Genomic DNA, 19,239 nt, shown 5'->3' on the forward strand with positions numbered 1-19,239 from the left:
TGGCTTTTTATGCTCAAGGACTTGGTTACACAATGCAGGAGTCACATTGATACAGAATTGCAGTTCGTGTGCAGAGCTCTGGAGTTTTTGTGCTAAAATATCATCATGTAATGCAGCTTTATTGGGCCTCTGATGCAGTGGAAATGTATAATGTGGCCCTCTAGGACTTGTGTTTGAATGTCCCTGCTCTAGAGCAAAGTTTCTGCTGTGAAAACTACTTCAGACATGTATGTTTTCCTCAGGAGGGCTGATGGGAAATGTGGTGTTCCCGAAGTTACTCCTCATTGTAAATGTGGGCCACCAACTTTCTTGTGCAACTTCAAATTCATGAGTCAGACTTCAGCTCCAAAACATCTGTGAAGAAGAGCTTGAAGCTCTCAAACAGCTCATTTTAAAGGCTAAATCTGTCTTTACAGTCTTCTGGATATTGAAACAGCTTTCCAGCAGTCACTTCTTGCTTACCAACAGCCGCCAAAAGCAGCTTTAAATTCATTTATGTACATAATGTTTTTTTATGAATAATTTAGCTTTAAAATGATTTTGGGGGGAAAGTGGCTTCAGCTTTAAAATGTTGATCAAATTCATTTTCAAAGATGAAATTTGTCTTTTACTGTGTACTACACTCCAGTCTGAGGTGATTACATACAGATACTTTACAGCTTGGACCTAAATCTGGTCTGGGGCTCCACTAACGACACCAGACGATCAATCAATAGAGAGATAGATACAGAGAAGCGATGCGATTCTACACTGCAGAGCTGAATCTGTAGGGTCTCCTTTGTAAAGTCATTATCTCTGAACCCTCGCCGTCGCCCACTTCAGCTCATCTCCAATTACCCACAAGCCCCTCTGTCCGCGGGTCTCCCATGGCAACCTGCAGCTGTCCGCCTGCATCACATGTGAGAGTTTGAAAAGGTTGAGAGCGCCGAGTTTCTGCAGGAGGGACCAGTTTCTCATTCTAATGTATAATTTATGTTCATTATCACACAATTATACAGTCTGATTGTAATGTGTGAATGTGGGGTGCTCTGTTACTTCAGTTCAATTTAGTTCAGATTGGTTTGGTGCAGCAAACAAAATGTCTTCCACTCAGTAGAAATAATGTCTTAGACCCATGAAACGAGCAAAATATAACAGAAAAATGAATGCAACTCTTTTGTCATGGCTGTATCTAATTATCTTTTATTTGTTCTTTGTTTTTATATCAATTTCCTTTTTTCAGTTGCTTTTTTCTACATCCAGCGGTTACGGAGCAACATTATCATTCATTTGGAGTCGTGTTTCTGTCCACCTGGTGAATGTAAGTCCAATATTCACTCTGTTTTAGCTCTGTTTCTGCTCTCTACCAACTCCTGAGGGAAATATCTGTCTCTTTAGCTGCTAAATGCTCCATTATGTTCACCAGCTAGTCTACAGCTAACTGTGTCTGTTTGTTGTTTGGTGCTGAGCAGGTAGTGTACAGTGGCTTTTTACAGCTTTTTCTCTGAAAATGATGCTATGAGCGTGCTGAGAGTGAACCAAAATGTAAATGTAATGTTTTTGTAATGTAATATTTGTTTTACAGGGGATAAAGTGTTTGAAAGCATGAACTTCCACAGACAACATATAGCATTAATGCTTTTAAAATTTATGTATATTACTTTGTTTTTTGTAATGCTTTATTTCATTAATTTTGGTAAGCTGCTGCTTTTTGCAGGAAGTGTTGTATAGGGATGTTTATTGATTGACTCAGTGCTGAAACAATGACAACTTTAATCAACAAGTTTGATAATTGAATCATCTTTTTGGGTCATTTGAAGCTTTTCTTTGTCATACATGATAGTAAACTGGATATCTTTGGATTTTAAAAGTTTATCAGACAAAACGAGACATCTGAAGACATTACTTTGAACTTTAAGAAAGTGCAGCTGGCATTTTTCTCTATTTTCTGACATAATTATCAGATTAATCAATAATGAAAATAATTGTTGGTTGCAGCCCCAGGTCAGACAAAACAAGACACCGTGGGCATTTTTCACTATTTTTTTACATTCAATATGACAACGATCATTTTATTAATCAAGAAATGGAAAACAACCAATAACTGGAGCATAGATTGTTTAATAATGAGAGTTTAATTAAGATGAACAGAGAATCTGAGGCGTCATTCTGCTGCAGAAACACCAAAGAATGAAGGATTTGCTTTTTTACATGCATAGCTGCATAAATCTATCGAACACATCAAACCTGCTCCATCTTAAATGGCCATTTACAAGGTTGTTCTCAGGATGAATAGTGAGTTTTTACTTTGAACTGAGTGAGCTGTAAAACATTCGACCCTATCAATAACAAGACATCCCTCATTTCGTTCTCACAAGATGAATCTGTATCATTGAAGGTGCTGCCAAAACACTCATCATCCATTTCTGAAGGGAAGACATCATTACCCTCTGTTGATTGTCCTGTATCTGGTCTGAGTGTCCTTGAGCGAAAACACTAAATCCCTTCCTGTTAGCTCTCTTTGTAAGTTGAGATGAGAGCGGCAAAAGATGAATGCTGTGAAAAACATGGTTGGCGCCGGCGGATGCAGGCAGTTAAACGGTAATCATCTAGTAACCAGGGATTTGGGGATTTACGGATTTAAAGGCTTCAGAAAATAGCAACATTTGGTTTCATCATTACAAATGGCAGAGTTTGGAATAAACAAGATCAGGAGCACAAACAAAATGACAACAAACTACAAGAAAACAACCTTTAAAGACAAAGAATTATAGCTAAAAAAAAAGCTGTGGAAGTGCAGCTTTTTTCCTGGAACTGACCAAGCCTCTGAAGGATTACTGCAGTGATTTATGGTTTGCTTAAATGCAAAAATTTTTCGAATTTATCATCAGCAATTAACACTAAATCCTAAAAATGCTGCCTCAGGACTGAAGAGGCTGCAGATTTCCAGGTGTGTGGGTGTTTTCCTGAAGATACAGTACAGCCAGCTAATCCGTGGCCTTTTTCCCGCCGCCGCTGCAACTGGGGAAATGATGAATAAGTAATTAGCCGTGAACAGGTTGTGCAGCCTCAGGGGTGGAGTAAACGGACAGATGGAGGCGAGAAAAAGGAGAAATAGGGGGGGAAAAGGAGCAGAAGGAACATAATAGAAAGAGGAAGAAGAAGAGTGCTTTAAGATGAAAACTCCAGATTTCCGATTTGATTGTTTTTTCTGACAACTTTTTCTGTAAAGTTATGATGTGTTAGCTTTAATAATGACATTATTGTGGTTTTATTGTACTTTAAAGTTTTAAAGGAGCAGAGGGAACTGGTGACTGACAGTCCGAGTCATGCAGTAAATTGAAATAACTTAGCGTTATTAGTCCCGACTGGACAGACGTTCTCACATTGTCACATATTGAAGCTTGGTCAGGACCTCGTGGCGTCACTTTTTAACACACTGAGTACCCCTTTAGCATCATTTTTAAACATGCAGGGTAGTCCGAGACGCTATGAGACCGATGACGTCTAAATAAGGTGACAAATTTCAGCCTGGTCGCCAGAATAAAACGTTGTACGTTTCTGCAAACCACAGATACGTTGAATATGTACATTTCAACACCTGTAAGATGGCACATTTTAACATTTCAACAATACGTATCATATCAACATTTCTGAAGTGATGTACCTCACATGACATCTATATAACCTGACTTTCTTTTTAGGAGGTTGGTAGAAACTTGGAAATCAGCAAAGAGCACGGTTCGAGACCACCTCGCCGTTTTAATTTCATTTTTTATTTGAACCCAAACCATGATCTTTCCCTAACCAAGTGGTTTTTGTGCTTTAACCTAACTAGACCTTAACCACCATGTTGTCACAACATAAAATATAATTATTTTTAACAGTGACTGCTGTGATACCGCACGTTGGAAAATGACGTTAAAGGGGTACCCAGTGTGTTAAAAAGTGACGCCACGGGGTCCTGACCAAGCTCGACAGGTGGAAACGAGTTGAAAATGAGGCATCATGTGATCAGCCTATAGATCTTGAATTCATATTAAAATATAGAATGCAACTTTATTGCATCTAAACATAAAAGCAGCATAAGAACAAGTAACATATGGTCACAAGATACAACTGAGACAAAAAAACCTTTAAGAATATATATAAAAAGGCAGATAAAATACCCAAAACAAACCATAAAACATGAAAACATAAGTCATGTATCTGCTGTCGTAAAATCCCGTGGTTAGTTTATTTAAAGTGCATAATAACGAGTGTCTGAATGTACTTCTCACACAGATGACTGAGTGTGGTAATTTATTCCACAGAGAGGAAACGCTCTCTCTTTATCTGTGGTATAATGAGATCTGAGCACACATGAAGGACTGTTTAAGAACCTGTATGAAGCAGGAACCCAGTGAAGTGAGCGCAGAGGTTGTTTTGGCACTGGCAAAAACTCTAGCAGCTGTACTTTAGTGTAGTTACAGTGTTTAAATGCTGCATTGTGGACGGCCTGCCAACCAAGACTAATTTAAATAAATGCATGAGTTAAAAATTCTGCATTGTACAATGTGATAGAAGTGGATGAAAGCCAGTTTAGCAATGTGATCAGCTTTCTTAATCCTCCCAGGAAGTATTTTCAGAAGTTGGAAGTGATTTTGGGGCATTAAAAGGCAGGAATTTAGAAATGTACATTCAGGTAAGTAACTAGATCACTTTCAGGGTGTTTGTGATACTCAGTTTAGTATTTTTATCTCCAACAACATGCACTCCAGCATCACCACAGCTCTGGTTGTTTGGAAACAGGATAAACCCTCAGCTTCTTCTTGCCTTTGTTGGTATTTTAAGTATTTAGAACAAACTCTTGGTCATCACATTTTTTAGGAATTCCTGTATTTGCATTCAGGCAGCATCCGAAATCAACTAAATTCCTGCTGTTTCTTCCCATAACCAACCTGGCTGACAAGAGTTATTCTGATGCAAAGCGAGCTTCGCTGATACCGAAGCTCCTCGATACAGCAGTGAATAGAAGGTCCCACAGCTCCCATTCAGCCCAGCTGAATAGACGCGTCAAACCCAGTCTGAGCCTCTAATAAGAGCTGAACTACGGGGCAGCAACGGCCGCGCTGAGCGAGACGTGTCTTTGTACAGCTCTCAGCTTTTTGTGCCAAATTTCTCAGGAGGCGTCTGACAAAGACTTTTAGGTTTATGTGTCCTGAATTGTTAATATTCTTTGAGAAAGTGTTAAAATTCAAACTGCTCTCACAATGTAATGATCAAACTCTTTGCAGGAAAAGTAGGAGAATTATGTTGCCAGGTCGAGGTTGATTTTATTGCCTTCTGAGAGGGAAAACTGTCTGTAATTGGAACTTGAACATCATGAAATGTGCACAAATTAACATCTTACAACTTTGCAGATGTTTAATTAAAAATGTAATCAAGAGCTTTCTTTCAATGTATCTGCTGTTACAAATTATTAGTATATAAATGTAATTTTTAGGAAGCAGAGTTGGTTGCACTGGGATGTTGTGGTAAAGGCGGAGCTGCTGGGTCTAAAGACTTGATTTACCAGGTTTACTACATCAGAATCACAGATATAATCAATCAAAATTAGTTTAGATATCTGCTCAGACCTCAAAGAGGACATATTTAGCTTTTTATGATGTTAAATAAGGTCAAAGGTCCAAAACTTGAGGTGAACGTATGTAAAAATGCTGCCTGCAAGTCAAAAGTCAGGGCTTCAACCTGTAAGTTACCTCTACTTCCTCCTCGTGATGACGTCAGATTGTTTGCACATGCCCACAAACAGTCAGTTGCCTCTATGGCTTGTTTACGTTGTCCACTCGCATATTTCAGATTTGATTCAGGCTCAAATAGAAGTTTCCATTTTGAGTAAAGAACGAGAAAAAGAAGTAAAAGAGACAGGAGCTAAAACGACCTGTTTCAGACGGAGGCTGAACTGAGGGGCTGCATAAAGGACCAGTAGAAGATAAATAAGGAGTTTTAAACTGTAAATCATGCAAAGATATTCAAGTAGAGACCCAGAATATAAATACAGAGCTGGAATATGCAGAATATGTCCCCTTTAAGATACTGAATTTACAGTGATATAAAACAGCATCTTTGGCTGTCGATTACTTTTCTGTGAATCTACTAATCGATCAACAGTAATAGATGTTATCTGAGTTGCTGGAAACACATGAAAATATAAAACAGATAGGGGAGGTGTTATATTTGTCTTAACAGCAGCAAATTAACACAGAACACAGGAAAGTGAGGCAGATGAGAAAAAAAGAAGATGTAGTCTGGAATGTCCTTCACTAAATTTGTGCCAACATGTTTTGGAGTAGTTGAACGTGTTTTTGGGTCTGTGAAGAACTGTAGTTGTCTTACTGAACTTTTGTTTGAAGTTTCTGCTAAAAAAGTGCTTTTAAAATGTGAAATTATAAAAGAAAGACATCTAGTATTTAAATAACTAATATTTAATCCCTCACAGAGAGCCTTTACGAAACAGTTGGATTAAAAATAACTGTCTTCAAATGAAGACAGAGGTGAATAATGCATGATGCAGAAAATAACGATGGTGCGTCAGTGCATCAGACTTTCCGTCGTGTGGAACAAATGAAAACTTCAGCCTGTTTGATTTAACGTCCGGTCGCCTCAGCCTGAGAAGATGAAAAAGTTTTGAGGAATCGTTCTTTTTTTTTTTTTTTTAGAAAAGTGCAGGTCCAAGGTGACATCAGGCTGCAGAACGAATATGCAGACCTCCAGCCACTTCATAACTCGCCTTGCAGATATCCATCACGTCCCCTATGCCCCCCCTCCCCCCCCACCCACCCCCCCGACAGCTCCGAATGAGAAAGCACGTGGAGGGCAGTCAGATAAATCACAGCGGCACTTTCTCTTTTTCTGAAGCTGCTGTAGCATTCATCATGTGTACCAAATGAAAGGTGGAGAGTTTTCCAAAATCCTTGACTCCTGGGATTCGATTGAACACAAAAAGCATGAGCGGAATAAGATAAGAATTAATGACAAAAAAGCCTAAAATTGAGAGTTTTTTCAACTTTGACACAAGGCCTTTTTAAGACTTTCAAAGCTACAATTACTAATTGCAAACTATTTTGTTGATTCATTAATCATTTAGTCATTTTTTTTAAAGAAAAAACATCCAAACTCTCTGATCCCAGCCTCTCAAATGTGAATATTTTGTAGTTTCTTTAGTCTTTTATGACAGTAAACTGAATATCTTTGAGTTGCAGATTGTTGAAAGACATTTAAAGACGTCACCTTGGACTTTGGGAAACAGTGATTGACATTTTCTAACATTTTACACACTTTGCACAATGATAATGGTGTAAAAAAAAAGGAAAAGTGAACACATATCGCCTAAAAAAGAAAGGATTACAGGAGGAGACGCATTCATTTCAATTTCTTGTGAAAAAATGCAACAAAAATCTGATTTTTATGGGATGAAGTGAGAGCTCCTCTCTTGTCATTCTCCAGCTGTTGCCAGTTGCTCTAATTAGCGGCCTCGTTGGAAACTTTGGATGCTGCCTTTTAACAGCATCCCTCAGGCGTGACAGAGGGGGGTAGCAGAGAGGCAGCAGCAGCAGCAGCATGCGGTCTCTTTATATTTTGTGCTGTGTTTTTTTATTTTTTTTTACTCATGTTCCACATTTTACAACTTTCTCTGGACGAGTTGATCAAAGTCATTAAAGTTTTCTTTGAGCTTTGGTTTGCGTATTTGATGTTTTTTGAAGTCAGACAGCTTAAAGAGTTCGATTTGATCTACTGCATGTGACGGTGGATTTAGGGGGTCAAAGTCCAAAGTGTCAATTAGAGGGGAAAACTTTCACAGTTTCAGTTAGATTTACTCAGTAAAATCTCTTTAAGCAGTGTCCTCTTACACCTCGAAACACTCTGATTAACTCCCTGAAATGTTGATACAACCATCTGTGCAAAAGTGTTTGTATTTCCATCCTTTTTGTTGTCGATATTTCTGTCTGAACCAAAGAACTCTTACCTGAAACTGAACATGAAGGAAGGACAGTGTAATGTTTTAATGCATGCATATTATCAGATTCACGAAAACTTCCTCTCTTACGTGACTGACGTTACGTTACGTCGCACACGTGCTGTCAGGAGGCCGTTTCGTGTAGCTAGCAGCAAGATTAATGTTTGGAACTATGGCTAAACAGCTATACGTCTATACGAGGATGAAGCATGAGAAGTCTCAGCAGGATGGTTGTGAGAGAACGAACTGGATCCAAACGCGCCTGAGATCATCTATGTTGACTGGAGGCCTGAACAGCTTTTGTCTTTTGAAAGAGAACAAAGAGAGAGAGAGAGAGAGAGAGAGAGAGAACAAAGTCAAAGCTGCAGGGCCGTCCAGATTTATCCAGGCCCAGTCATTAGCCACGTTCTGTATCTGCCGCTGATAAGCAGCATGTGATCCGTCATCTCATTTTCAAGAAAATCCTGCATGTTAAACGTGGAAAATGTTACAGTGCGCCTCACCGTCAGAAACGCTCGACTGAAATCAGAAAGGAGCTCCTGCAAAGTTTTTACTTTCCAACTCATCACCAACTGAATCTTCTCTCTACGAGCTTCACATTTAGAGACGTTTCGTCTTCTTCTTTGTCTTTTTCGAGCCAACACCTTCCCGCTCTGCAGTGAGAGCAGCTTTATAAAACCACTGAGTGGGTTTTATCATTGAGATGAAAGAGGACGGGCCGTCTATTACACTGATGAAAGCTGTTTTTCTTCTGAGTGTAGAAGAAACCAGTCATATATATACATATATACTCTCAAGCTGCCTTTTTGGGGCATGTTAAGTGTTGTTTGAAATACTGTGATTGTCATTTAAATGTAAAATATCTCTATCAGATGTTTAAGAAGTTATCATGATGCTCTTTAAAGAGCATTTTAGAAATTCTCATTAAAACATCATCCTCATTTTCAAACAAGCTCCGACTACTGTTATTTGTATTAATGATGTCACACAAACCACAGCAGGCGCGGAGGGATTTTAGCTCGCTGACAGCGTTTCAATGAACTGCGCCTCATTAGCAGAGGACCGTCCTGCTGCACGAGCCATTTACCCTTCAGCTCCACTCAACGTTATTTATGGAGGCGGTTCAACACACACGGCTCCGCAGAGAAAACTCGCTCAATGTGCTGATCATTACTGACTCCAGAGGCAGCGTTATATTTGTTGTTTTTGTGCTTTCGAATGTAAAAAGAGTTTTATTTTCCTTACTGATAATAGATAAGTTCCAACAAAAGCTACTGAGTATGATTTCATTTCAGTTTGCAGCACTATTGACTGTGTTTTTACTAAGGATATTGGCAGTGTTGTATCTATTTGTGAGGTTAATTATAAGTAGTAATTATTAATGAATATTGACAATTAGAAGGAGAAAAGATAGAAAGGAGGAAAGTTTGAGAGGATGCACAGCATGATGTTATATTAGGTGATGATTGCACCTTAAATTTGTAGTTTTATTTCACAATCTGCACATCATGAAGATGTTAGAATGAAATTCATGCAGCGTGTAGTGGATGTTATCATCAGTTCAGATTTTTGTTTTGCAAATACTAACACAGTCAGTAAAGTAACATTAAAGATAATACAAGTACAATGAAAATAACACAAAACAAGCTGTTTATATGCTTCAATTTCAATAATAGATGTGTCATTAAAGATTAAACTACTCATCAGTATATTAAGAGGTTAAAAATCAGCCTTTACTAGCTGCATCATTGAAGTAGTGTTTCCATATTAATGTAACAATGTTAATCCAATAATATATGCTATTCTGAAACAGGCTGTTATGCATAATGAATACTTTAAGTATACTTTGATGCCAATACTTTGTAAAAATTTATAATGCAAGACTATTTATAGTGTGGTGTTGCTTTTACGTAAGTCAAAGATCACTGCACACAATTTACATAATACAATAAAAAAAAATACATGTGTTTATTGCACTTAGAATAATAGATGCAATAACTGAAAATCCGACACATTACGCTTAATTTTCTGAAACTTGAGGGGAGGATGATAAATTCCTTTAATGAAAGATGGAAATGTTGCCTCAGTGTTCATGTCGAAACTGAAGTACTTGTCAATTTAAGATGCAAAATACTTCAAATTTGCAACACGTCCCAGTTCCTGCTCTTTAATTGTCTGTAAAAGTGGAAAATATGTTTTATTTTGTTGTGAGTATGGATTTGGAAAAAACTGATTAGTTAAACTAATGAGTCTTTACATCCATCCATCTGTCCGTCCATCTGTTTTCATCCATCTGTCCATTTTCTGTCACTACTCAGCTGTTATGTAAAACTACACATAGAAAAAACTCTAAAATAGAAGTGAACTCCTCTACATCTCAGAGGGAAATATTGTACTTTCTACTCCACTACATTTATTTGACAGCTTTAGTTACTTTTCAGATGAAGATTTGACACAATGGATAATATAACAAGCTTTTAAAATACAACACATTGTTAAAGATGAAACCAGTGGTTTCCAACCTTTTTGGCTTTTGACGTCTTACAAAAAGCAGTGTGTAGTCGGGGTCACATTTCACATGTCTATGAGTTGTTAACAGCTCCACCAAATAGTGATTTTTCCCTCTAAACTTCTCACATGCTTTCATTTCAATAAATGTTCAAATGATCCAATATTTCAGCAAAAATCAAAGATTAGAGAAAAAGTCCAAAAACTGAAAACAGATTTGTGTATCAGAACTTTGTTTTTTCTTCTTTCCTCTCCCATTAATCATCTCACGACCCCTCAGATTTATCTGCTGACCCTTTGGAGGGGCCCCGACCCCTATGTTGGGAACCACTGGACTAAACTAGCTAACTGTATATAAAGTAGTGTAAACTAGCTCCACCTCCAGCAGCTACAACAGTAACATGCTGCTCTAACACTGATGCTTCACTATTAATAATCTAATGATGTCATATATAATAATATATCAGTCAGAGGGACCAAACCGCTACTTTTACTGCAATACTTTAACTACATCAAGCTCATAATACTTATGTACTTTTACTGCAATACTTTAACTACATCAAGCTCATAATACTTATGTACTTTTACTGCAATACTTTAACTACATCAAGCTCATAATACTTATGTATTTTTACTTAATTTTCATGCAGGACTTTTCCTTGTAATCGATTACTTTACTACAAATCTAAAGTAATGAGTCACCTGAAGTAAACCTGTGAAAAATATTTTCAGTATAACAATAAGGTCACTGAGTGCAGGAACAATGCTGCAGTTTGGACACACTGTACAGGAGGCTATATACATAGCTGTGTGTGTGTGTGTGTGTGTGTGTGTGTGTGTGTGTGTGTGTGTGTGTGTGCCCCGCCCCTCGCCGTGACGTCACCCACTCCCATCCAGCAGCAGAGCAGCTCTCCTCCAGTCCTCCGGCAGACCGGAGCAGAGACGGACGTGAACCCGACGTGTCGCTTCATCTGATACCCTTCAACAACTTCTGGGACTGTGGAGCTTTTATCTAATATTTTTTTTAAATTATTCCTTTATTTTTTCCTTTTATTCCTTTTTTTTTTTTTTTTTTTTTTTTAAAAAGATTTTCAATATAAATGACGCGAGAAGAAAAAAAACGAGAAACAGAAGATGAAGTGACGGCTCTCAATCTTCAGCTTCTTCTCACTTAAAGCACCAATCAAGCATCAAGCCAGCAGGAGGTCAGTTCACATTACACTCAAATTTAGACTTTATCACTTCTATTGACCTTTAAAACAAATCCTACCATCAGTTTATTTACTCATGTAGCAGAACGATGTGCGGAGAGAAATTCGGCTTCACTATATTTATTTATTATATTTATTTTTTTCTTTATAATAATCTCTGTTTGCTTTATGATATGATTCAACATGGTGTTATCATTCTGCTTTGTAGTGAGCTTACACTTACATCCAATACACACTGTGACTTTTTATGGCAGTGTGTGACATTTAAAAGGTTTCTGTATTCATGTGAGGTTGGTGGTGGTGTTGTTTTTAATGTTTTTATGGCGTATTGCGACTTTTTGATGCTGAAGAATGAACCTTATCGTGCTTTTCAGTGTTTTATGATGCTTTATTTGTATAATATGGTAACAATATTCTTGTAGTATAACATTAATTAGCCTATAAGTGTAAACTGAAAGCATTCCTTCCATTCCTACCTCTTTGTATTCCTTTCTTTTATCTATCTGGCTGTGTATATTTATGAATATTCATAAATTATAATAAACACGAGGCTGCAGAGGAAGGCTCAGCAGCAGATGGAGGAAAACGACTGGAAATGATAAGTTGACAAGGAGCGTGCATTGTGTCACGTGCGCGTGCACGCGTGTGTCTCCAGCGTCACCTTAGCCCTGCCAATAAGGTCATCTGATAAGCTGAAAATCCTCTCTTTGCAGCCACACACACGCGCACACACACACACACACACACACGCACACACACACACACACACACACACACACACACGCACACACACACACACACACACACACACACACAAGCATACACACACACACACACACACACACACACACACATTGTCTTACAGCCTGAAGTCGTCCACAACTCTATTTAATTAGATGGATTTAATTAGATGGATTTTTATGTGTGTTTCCTGAAAATATTTTCAAAACACACACACACACACACACACACACACACACACACACACACACACACACACACCTATCTTGGACTGGGTCAGGAAGGAATGTGGGGTTTTCCAGTTGGAGACTTCTTTTCTTCCTCCTCCTCATTCCTAACCTTTCTGCCTCCTCCTCCTCTCCCTCGCTCCTGATCTTTCCACCCTTTTCCCTCTTGTTCTTCTTCCAATTCTCCCCTCTCTCTTTCCTCTCCTCCTCCTCCTCCTCATCTTCCCTGATCCTCTGCCTCCACGTTGTCTTCTTCTTCTACATCTTCATCTTTTTCACCCTCTCTTCTTCCTCTGAGACTTTCCTCCTGTCTCACTTGCCTCCTTCTTCTTTTTTTATCCTCTTCTCCTTCTTATCCTCCTCCTCTTCCTCCTCGATCTTCTGCCTCCTTGTTGTCTTTTTCTTCTACCTCCTCCCTCTCCTCCTCTCTCCTTTCTCTAAGACTTTTCCTCCTCCTCTTCACCTCACTTGCCTCCTTCTTCTTTTTCTTCTTCCAAACTCTGTGAGCAGCTATCTTACTCCTCTTCCTCTGTTCGCCGCCTCCTCACCCTCTACGTCTTCATCATATCTTCCAATCTCCTCCTCTTCCTCTTTTAACAAAAACATGAACACAAACTGATGTGAAAGAGACGCTAAACACCTCCTACTTCACACACACTAAACCCATCTCAACAGCTCCCCCCCCCCCCCCCCCCCCCGACACACACACACTCCTGACGCTAAGCCTGAAAACTCACATGTCATCATTTTCCAGATCCCTGCGAAGGTGCGCTCCATTTTGTAATTAATGGCAGCTCAGCACAACACACACACACACACACACACACACACTGTGGAGTTAAGTCTACACACACCTCTGTGCATATACGTATTTGAATCATCATGTTGTCTTATACACTCACAGAAACAAACATCTCTACATCTTGTTTTTTGTGTTGCTTAATTACCCATTAATGAATATACAGCAGCATCTGCAGAATATAGTAATTATCCTGAGCTCCCAGTGTGATTTTAAAAGCCTAAACAGCAGCTGACGAGCTCCAGTCAGAGGGGGAAAGTAGAAAAAACCCCCAATAATTTAAGTATTGTAATTAAAAATGTACAGTTTTTATGTGCTAGTACTTCAGAGTGAGATGTTACAGGACTTCTTTCAGCTGCAAGTACTTATCATTGTCAGGATTAAGATTTTACAGCATGCAAAACATCTGATAAACACATGAAACTATAAGCGTTGCCAGTTATGTACATGTATATGATTCATTTATGGATTACAGACATGAAATAAAAAGTGAAAACACATACTTCCACATGTTTCCAAGGACACTTTGGTGTTTCATTTTCATCACATCAATTATCACAACTGCATCTGAACATCCTGCAACCTGCAGCTTCAGTGTGAAATCTGATGGATGAACCCACGAATGCTCGTCAGTTCAAGGCCAACTGTTAATAAAACAAGTCCTCATTATCTAATAACTTGAAAAAATGAAACTTAAATGTCTCTTTAAATGGTTGAAATGTTATAAAGTGTGTTGACTCGTTAATCAACATTGGTACGTCAACAGACAATTAGCTGCTTTTACATTTTCCCTAATTTATTACAGTAAGAGCCTGTTGCAACTCATTTACAGTATTAAGAGTATTTTATAACATAATCATCAGCTAATGTTTTATGATTTTCCACTCAGCTGTTTTTCCTCCTGCAGATAGAGTCATTGTAGGGAAATTACAGCATTCAAAACACTTAATGTTGAAAATTAAACTATCCGCTGCCCTGAAGTCGACCTGTTGACGTCGTCAAAATGCCGCTTCCTCTTCCTGAGTGTGAACCTTTTCTTCTTAAACCGTCAGCGGAAGAATCTCCCTCTGCAGCGGAGGAGAGGAGGATGTGGCACAAAAAAATTTAGTACTTAGTGGGCTCATCTAGCTGGAAATCCATCCTGAGGGGAGAGAGGAGCGATTGTTATATTTTACGGATGAATTTCTCCGTTGATGAATGGTGGCGGTCGAGGCAGAGCACCGCCGCAGCCTAATGTACTTGACCACATGCCAAGCTGAGGCTTTTTTTTTTTTAATGTGTTTATTTTCTCTTGCAGCTCTGCAGGATAAAAATTAAAACCCTGAACATATAATAAAGCCGCTGTTGGACAGTAAGAAAGATAATCAGAGAGGAATATGATGTTTTCCTGTGTGGCAGCTTCAGTTTTTGCCACCAATCAGCCCTATAACTGTGGTTTTCTGTGAGTGAGTGAGTGAGTGATAAAGTTACACCATTGGTTGGCGGCTGAGTGTTGGAGTTCCCTCATTGGCTGTTGCTCTTTCAAAATGAATTGGTGAGAGATGATGTGACTAAGACTGTGTTTCCTGCTCCGAGCTCTGACACTCACAGCTCCGGTGTTAAATTTAGAAAAGTCGGCTAAACGGAGAGACGTTCCGCAGTGCGTTTGGATTTTATAACTGAACTCTGAATAACAAGCAGCATTAAAACACGAGTCTTGCAGGTGAAACATGAGACTCATGTAGCTGTTATATCACTTTAGTGTGGCGCGTCTGCTCTGCAGGTGCGCTTGATTTGACTGTAACTGCGGTAACCAGGCGGAGATAAGCCTCCTGAATTTGCACCCAAAATACTGTCAAATCTTTCATTTACAAATTCCACCACAGCCTCCATGATCATCAACCACGAAAGAGGCAGAAAACTGACAAAACATTTGATACAGTGACAGGAGTTTAAGTTCCCAGGCACAATACCTGATTTCAGGCAGTTTTAAATTCATATAATATTTAATTCAGTACATTGTACACATTTCCTCCTGGACAACTTTTCAGGCTCACAAATCTTTTCTTGCTTTAATCCCTGCAGTGAAAAAACGAGAGACATTCGCACAGTGAAGTAGATGAAAGAGCAGGGGGAGTTAACAGATAAGGACAGGTAATTAGAATAGTTATAATTAAAGTTAAAATAAGTTCTCTCTCAAATCAAACATCCTAAGATATGAGTGCAAAGTATTGTTCTTACAATTACATTCATACTCTTTTTATGACTCAAACGTAGCTTAACCATGTCATGTGATGCTACTACAGTACACTTTAACAACAAATATTACTTGGACCACTATAGTAAATAGGCAGTAAATTGGCACTTGGAGGCATCCAAGGGTGAGGGTAGGGATGGAGGTGAAGGGTTAAGCTGAACTTATACCTTTCGCGTTGTGACGACCCTCTCTGGACAGTACATGAGGGTCTGCTAGGATCCATGTGACGCAAATTTCGTCATTAAAGGGTGTATGCGTAGGCTCTGTGCCTCCAATTTGTTGCCCAGTCTGCGCGGTCACAACACTGCCTTCCTGTAGACACCGATCTACTGCGTATGTGTGGATTATGTCCTCTGAGCAGACTCAAGAAAGTAGTATAAACAGAGCTACTACGCGTCCGTGGTGTCCGTGTATATGTCCGCTTGGGACTATATCTGTGGCCTTAGGGTGGAAGTGGAGGCTGTGTTGAGCTGGAAAAGCTTGGCTTTATTGTCAGTCCGGTGGAGTGGAATGTGTTGGAGGCCGGCGTCTGTCCATTCGGAGATTCTAGTTGTGTCAGGAGGAGCTGCGAGTTGGCTGCTGTGCGGTTGAGGGTGTAGCGTTGGTTGGACATGCGGCGTCTGGAAGAGCGGCCTTCTTCTGAAGGACAGTGATGGCGACAAGGGCCTGTATGTGGATGCGGTGGTATCTCGCTGGATGGAGAGCTATAGACAATGCTTCGCTGAGGGACGTAGATGGCGGAGGGCGGATGTGATGGCTTAGTGGCTGCCTGCGATAATTGGAGGCAGCAATGGACGGAGGAGATTCGGAGACCAGATCGGTCATCAAACACATCATTGTCCAAGAGGCTGAGAACCAGAGAGGCATGGTCTTGTTCCTAAACCATAGTTATTATAACTTCATTTATCACATTCCTCTCATAGCTGACGTGATGTTTTTAAAAGCAAATGGGTTCAATTTGTTCAGTTTTGATGGTACATTTGCAAATCGGGTTGACAGCATGCTGAAGGGTGAGACAATATTTTTATTCAGAGAGCACTTTTTGATGATCAGTCTTTTTTTTTTTTTCTCCTGCAGGAGGTTTTGATGAACAACTTTATTTTATTGTAAACACAGTTGTGTTTACAAGCAAAAATGCACTCACAGGCTTCTAGAAAGCATCTACAGTGGCCCACAGGGGGCTGAAGTCAAACTTGTGTGATTAAATGAACTCAACAGGAATATAACTGCTAATTATAGGTGAGCATCTTCCTCCATCACTTTTAATTTCATGAGCAGTGTACAAATATTCAAGGACATTTTTTTTCCCCTGAGCTCTTGTTAATTTCTGCTGGTTCACTGCCACTTCGTCACAGGTGTAAACGCATGCCCGCAGGCATGCTGGGAGTAGAGTTGCATCGCCGCAGGCCACAGCAGGGCGTCCAGTTAGGTAACAGACTCGAGTAGATCTAATGTGTGTCTGTCTTTAAGGTCAGGACTGAATTAAGCACAAGTGCCTGCACTCTGTTTCCTGCAAAACAAGATGAAAGAGCTGACCTTTTCTCTGAGTTTAAAGTTAAATAAAGCATTTTTTAGTGGTGTTTTGCTCCTTTTAACCCTCTTTTTTTTTTTGGTTGTTGGACCTGAGCAAACATGGAAAATGAGCTACAAACAAGTTAAACAAACATATATTTTGTTTTGACAGACTTTACCGAGAAAACTTGAACAAATTAATAATCAATCACAATTTTTCCACCAGCTGGAGGATTGTGATTATAATATTGAAATCTGAGGAGATTTTGTTGTTTTGTGAGTTTGTTGCTAAACAGATGTACATTAAGATTTGCTAACAAGCTCATAAAGTTGTTTCCACTTCATTTTATTAAACCAATACTGAAATCAGACAGAGTACGGTGTTCAGCTTCCTGATTTGATCTGGGATTACTCCCTGTTTGCTAACATATGAAATTTAACTGTGAATTTGACTAAATATTATATACTGTTGGTTAATTTTAATGTTTGGCATGATTTTGTTTTCTCTGCTGCTGTGTCTGATTCTCTGCTCATTTTAAACAGCTGTGATGGAAAAACGATAAACTCTACGCAAGCATATGGCTGCTGGAAATGGTTATTACAGCAACATTCATCCAGGGATTAGGACCGCCGACTCTTGGCTAATTAAACTTTCGACTCCCTGACGTCCTCACCGCTCCTCCACTCTGTCAGTCTCACTGAAACGAGTTAATAACAGAGTATTTCACTGACTCGGTTATTAATGCACCAGAGGGGAAAAAAAAAAAAAAAAAATCCCTGATTCCAATTTTGAGGAACACACAAGCCCTCGAGCAGTTTGCTGCAGATCCCCTGAAAGCTCCTTTTTTTAGTCTACTCTCCCTCTGTAATTGAAATTTCTCTGCTAACGTAGAGTAAATCAAAAGTAAAATGGAGGTCACCCTCCCCCTCCCCCATCTTCAGTATCTCTGCGATCTGTCTGTGAAAGTCTTGTTTTCTCAGATAAGGTCAAACGCAGGGTATCACAGTCTTGTTTAACTTTTGTGTTTTTTTAATGTCTCGTGCTGCTTTTCGCTCCTCAAATCCTGGATGTTTTCTCTCGGAACAAAAGTTGTGAGCTTGTAGGGAGGCTCAGCGTGGATCCGCAGGGCTCTGAACTGAACCTCCTGCTGCGAGTCCCGTCGCAGAGAAGAGAAGCTTCCAATTCCTCTTGTTTTCTTTCTGTCTATTTTTTTTTTTTTTTTTTGCTACATCTGTCAGAGCTGTCCTCACCTCCTGCTGCATTTAGCGGGGGATCGCCTTGGCGTGATATCAAAGTGGGTGACAGTCTCTTTGTCTGCTGGCTTGTTATTGATCGTAGGCTCGCTCCGACTGCCCGCTGAGTGCTCATTTTCGTGCCGAGGGAAGGATTTTATCGACGGGCGACACGCTCCTTGTAGAGCAGAGAGGGTGCAGGAAAATGAAATGTCGCCTTGGAGGAGTTTGACGGGCTTTCAGCTCGAGCTCGCAGGTGAACAGATGCCACCATTAAACAAGACTCACTTTGTCTTCCCTGCATGCTTTGCAGCCCACAGTGCCGCAGTTTCCTTCAACTTCATGAGACGATCTGCTCTGAAACAATCACAAGATTTCACTTTTTTTGCCATTTTCAGGAATGAGAGACAAAAATCTCAATATATCTGCTTAATTCTGTCTCACCAGGTTTTAAAAACTACAGACTAGACTCGACTACTGTAGTGCGAAGGAGGCTCACAGGGGAGCAATGAAAGCACAGAAAGTAAAACTTTGTCATTTTGCATGAAACTGTGCCAATTAAGTGGGAGAAGGTTGAATGGCTCACATGGAAGTAGGTGGAAAGTAAAAGTTTGATGAGAACTTTTCATTCTTTTACATAATTTTAATATTTTTTAAGCATTAATGTCTTAAAACATAAGTGTCTTATGATAGTATGAGGGACAAAACTATAATGCAACCTGATTTCTTCAATGCCATGTTAATAAAAAGCCCAATAAAATGCTTAACAGGGTTTCTAATTGGTGTATTTTCAT

General features: G+C 39.4%; 1 protein-coding gene across 1 annotated transcript in view; it reads left to right on the top strand.

Moving 5' to 3' along the window:
• The first annotated feature begins 11,595 nt into the window (after positions 1-11,595).
• The window catches only part of LOC121891834 (SH3 domain-binding protein 4-A-like), a 28,230-nt gene continuing 20,586 nt past the window's right edge, over positions 11,596-19,239 (top strand). The window contains exon 1 of the mRNA XM_042404453.1: positions 11,596-11,691. The gene's annotated coding sequence lies outside the window, so the exon portion shown is untranslated. The remainder of the gene's footprint in view (positions 11,692-19,239) is intronic.

The sequence above is a fragment of the Thunnus maccoyii genome, chromosome 24 (assembly GCF_910596095.1).
Source record: "Thunnus maccoyii chromosome 24, fThuMac1.1, whole genome shotgun sequence".
NCBI classification, from domain to species: Eukaryota; Metazoa; Chordata; class Actinopteri; order Scombriformes; family Scombridae; genus Thunnus; species Thunnus maccoyii.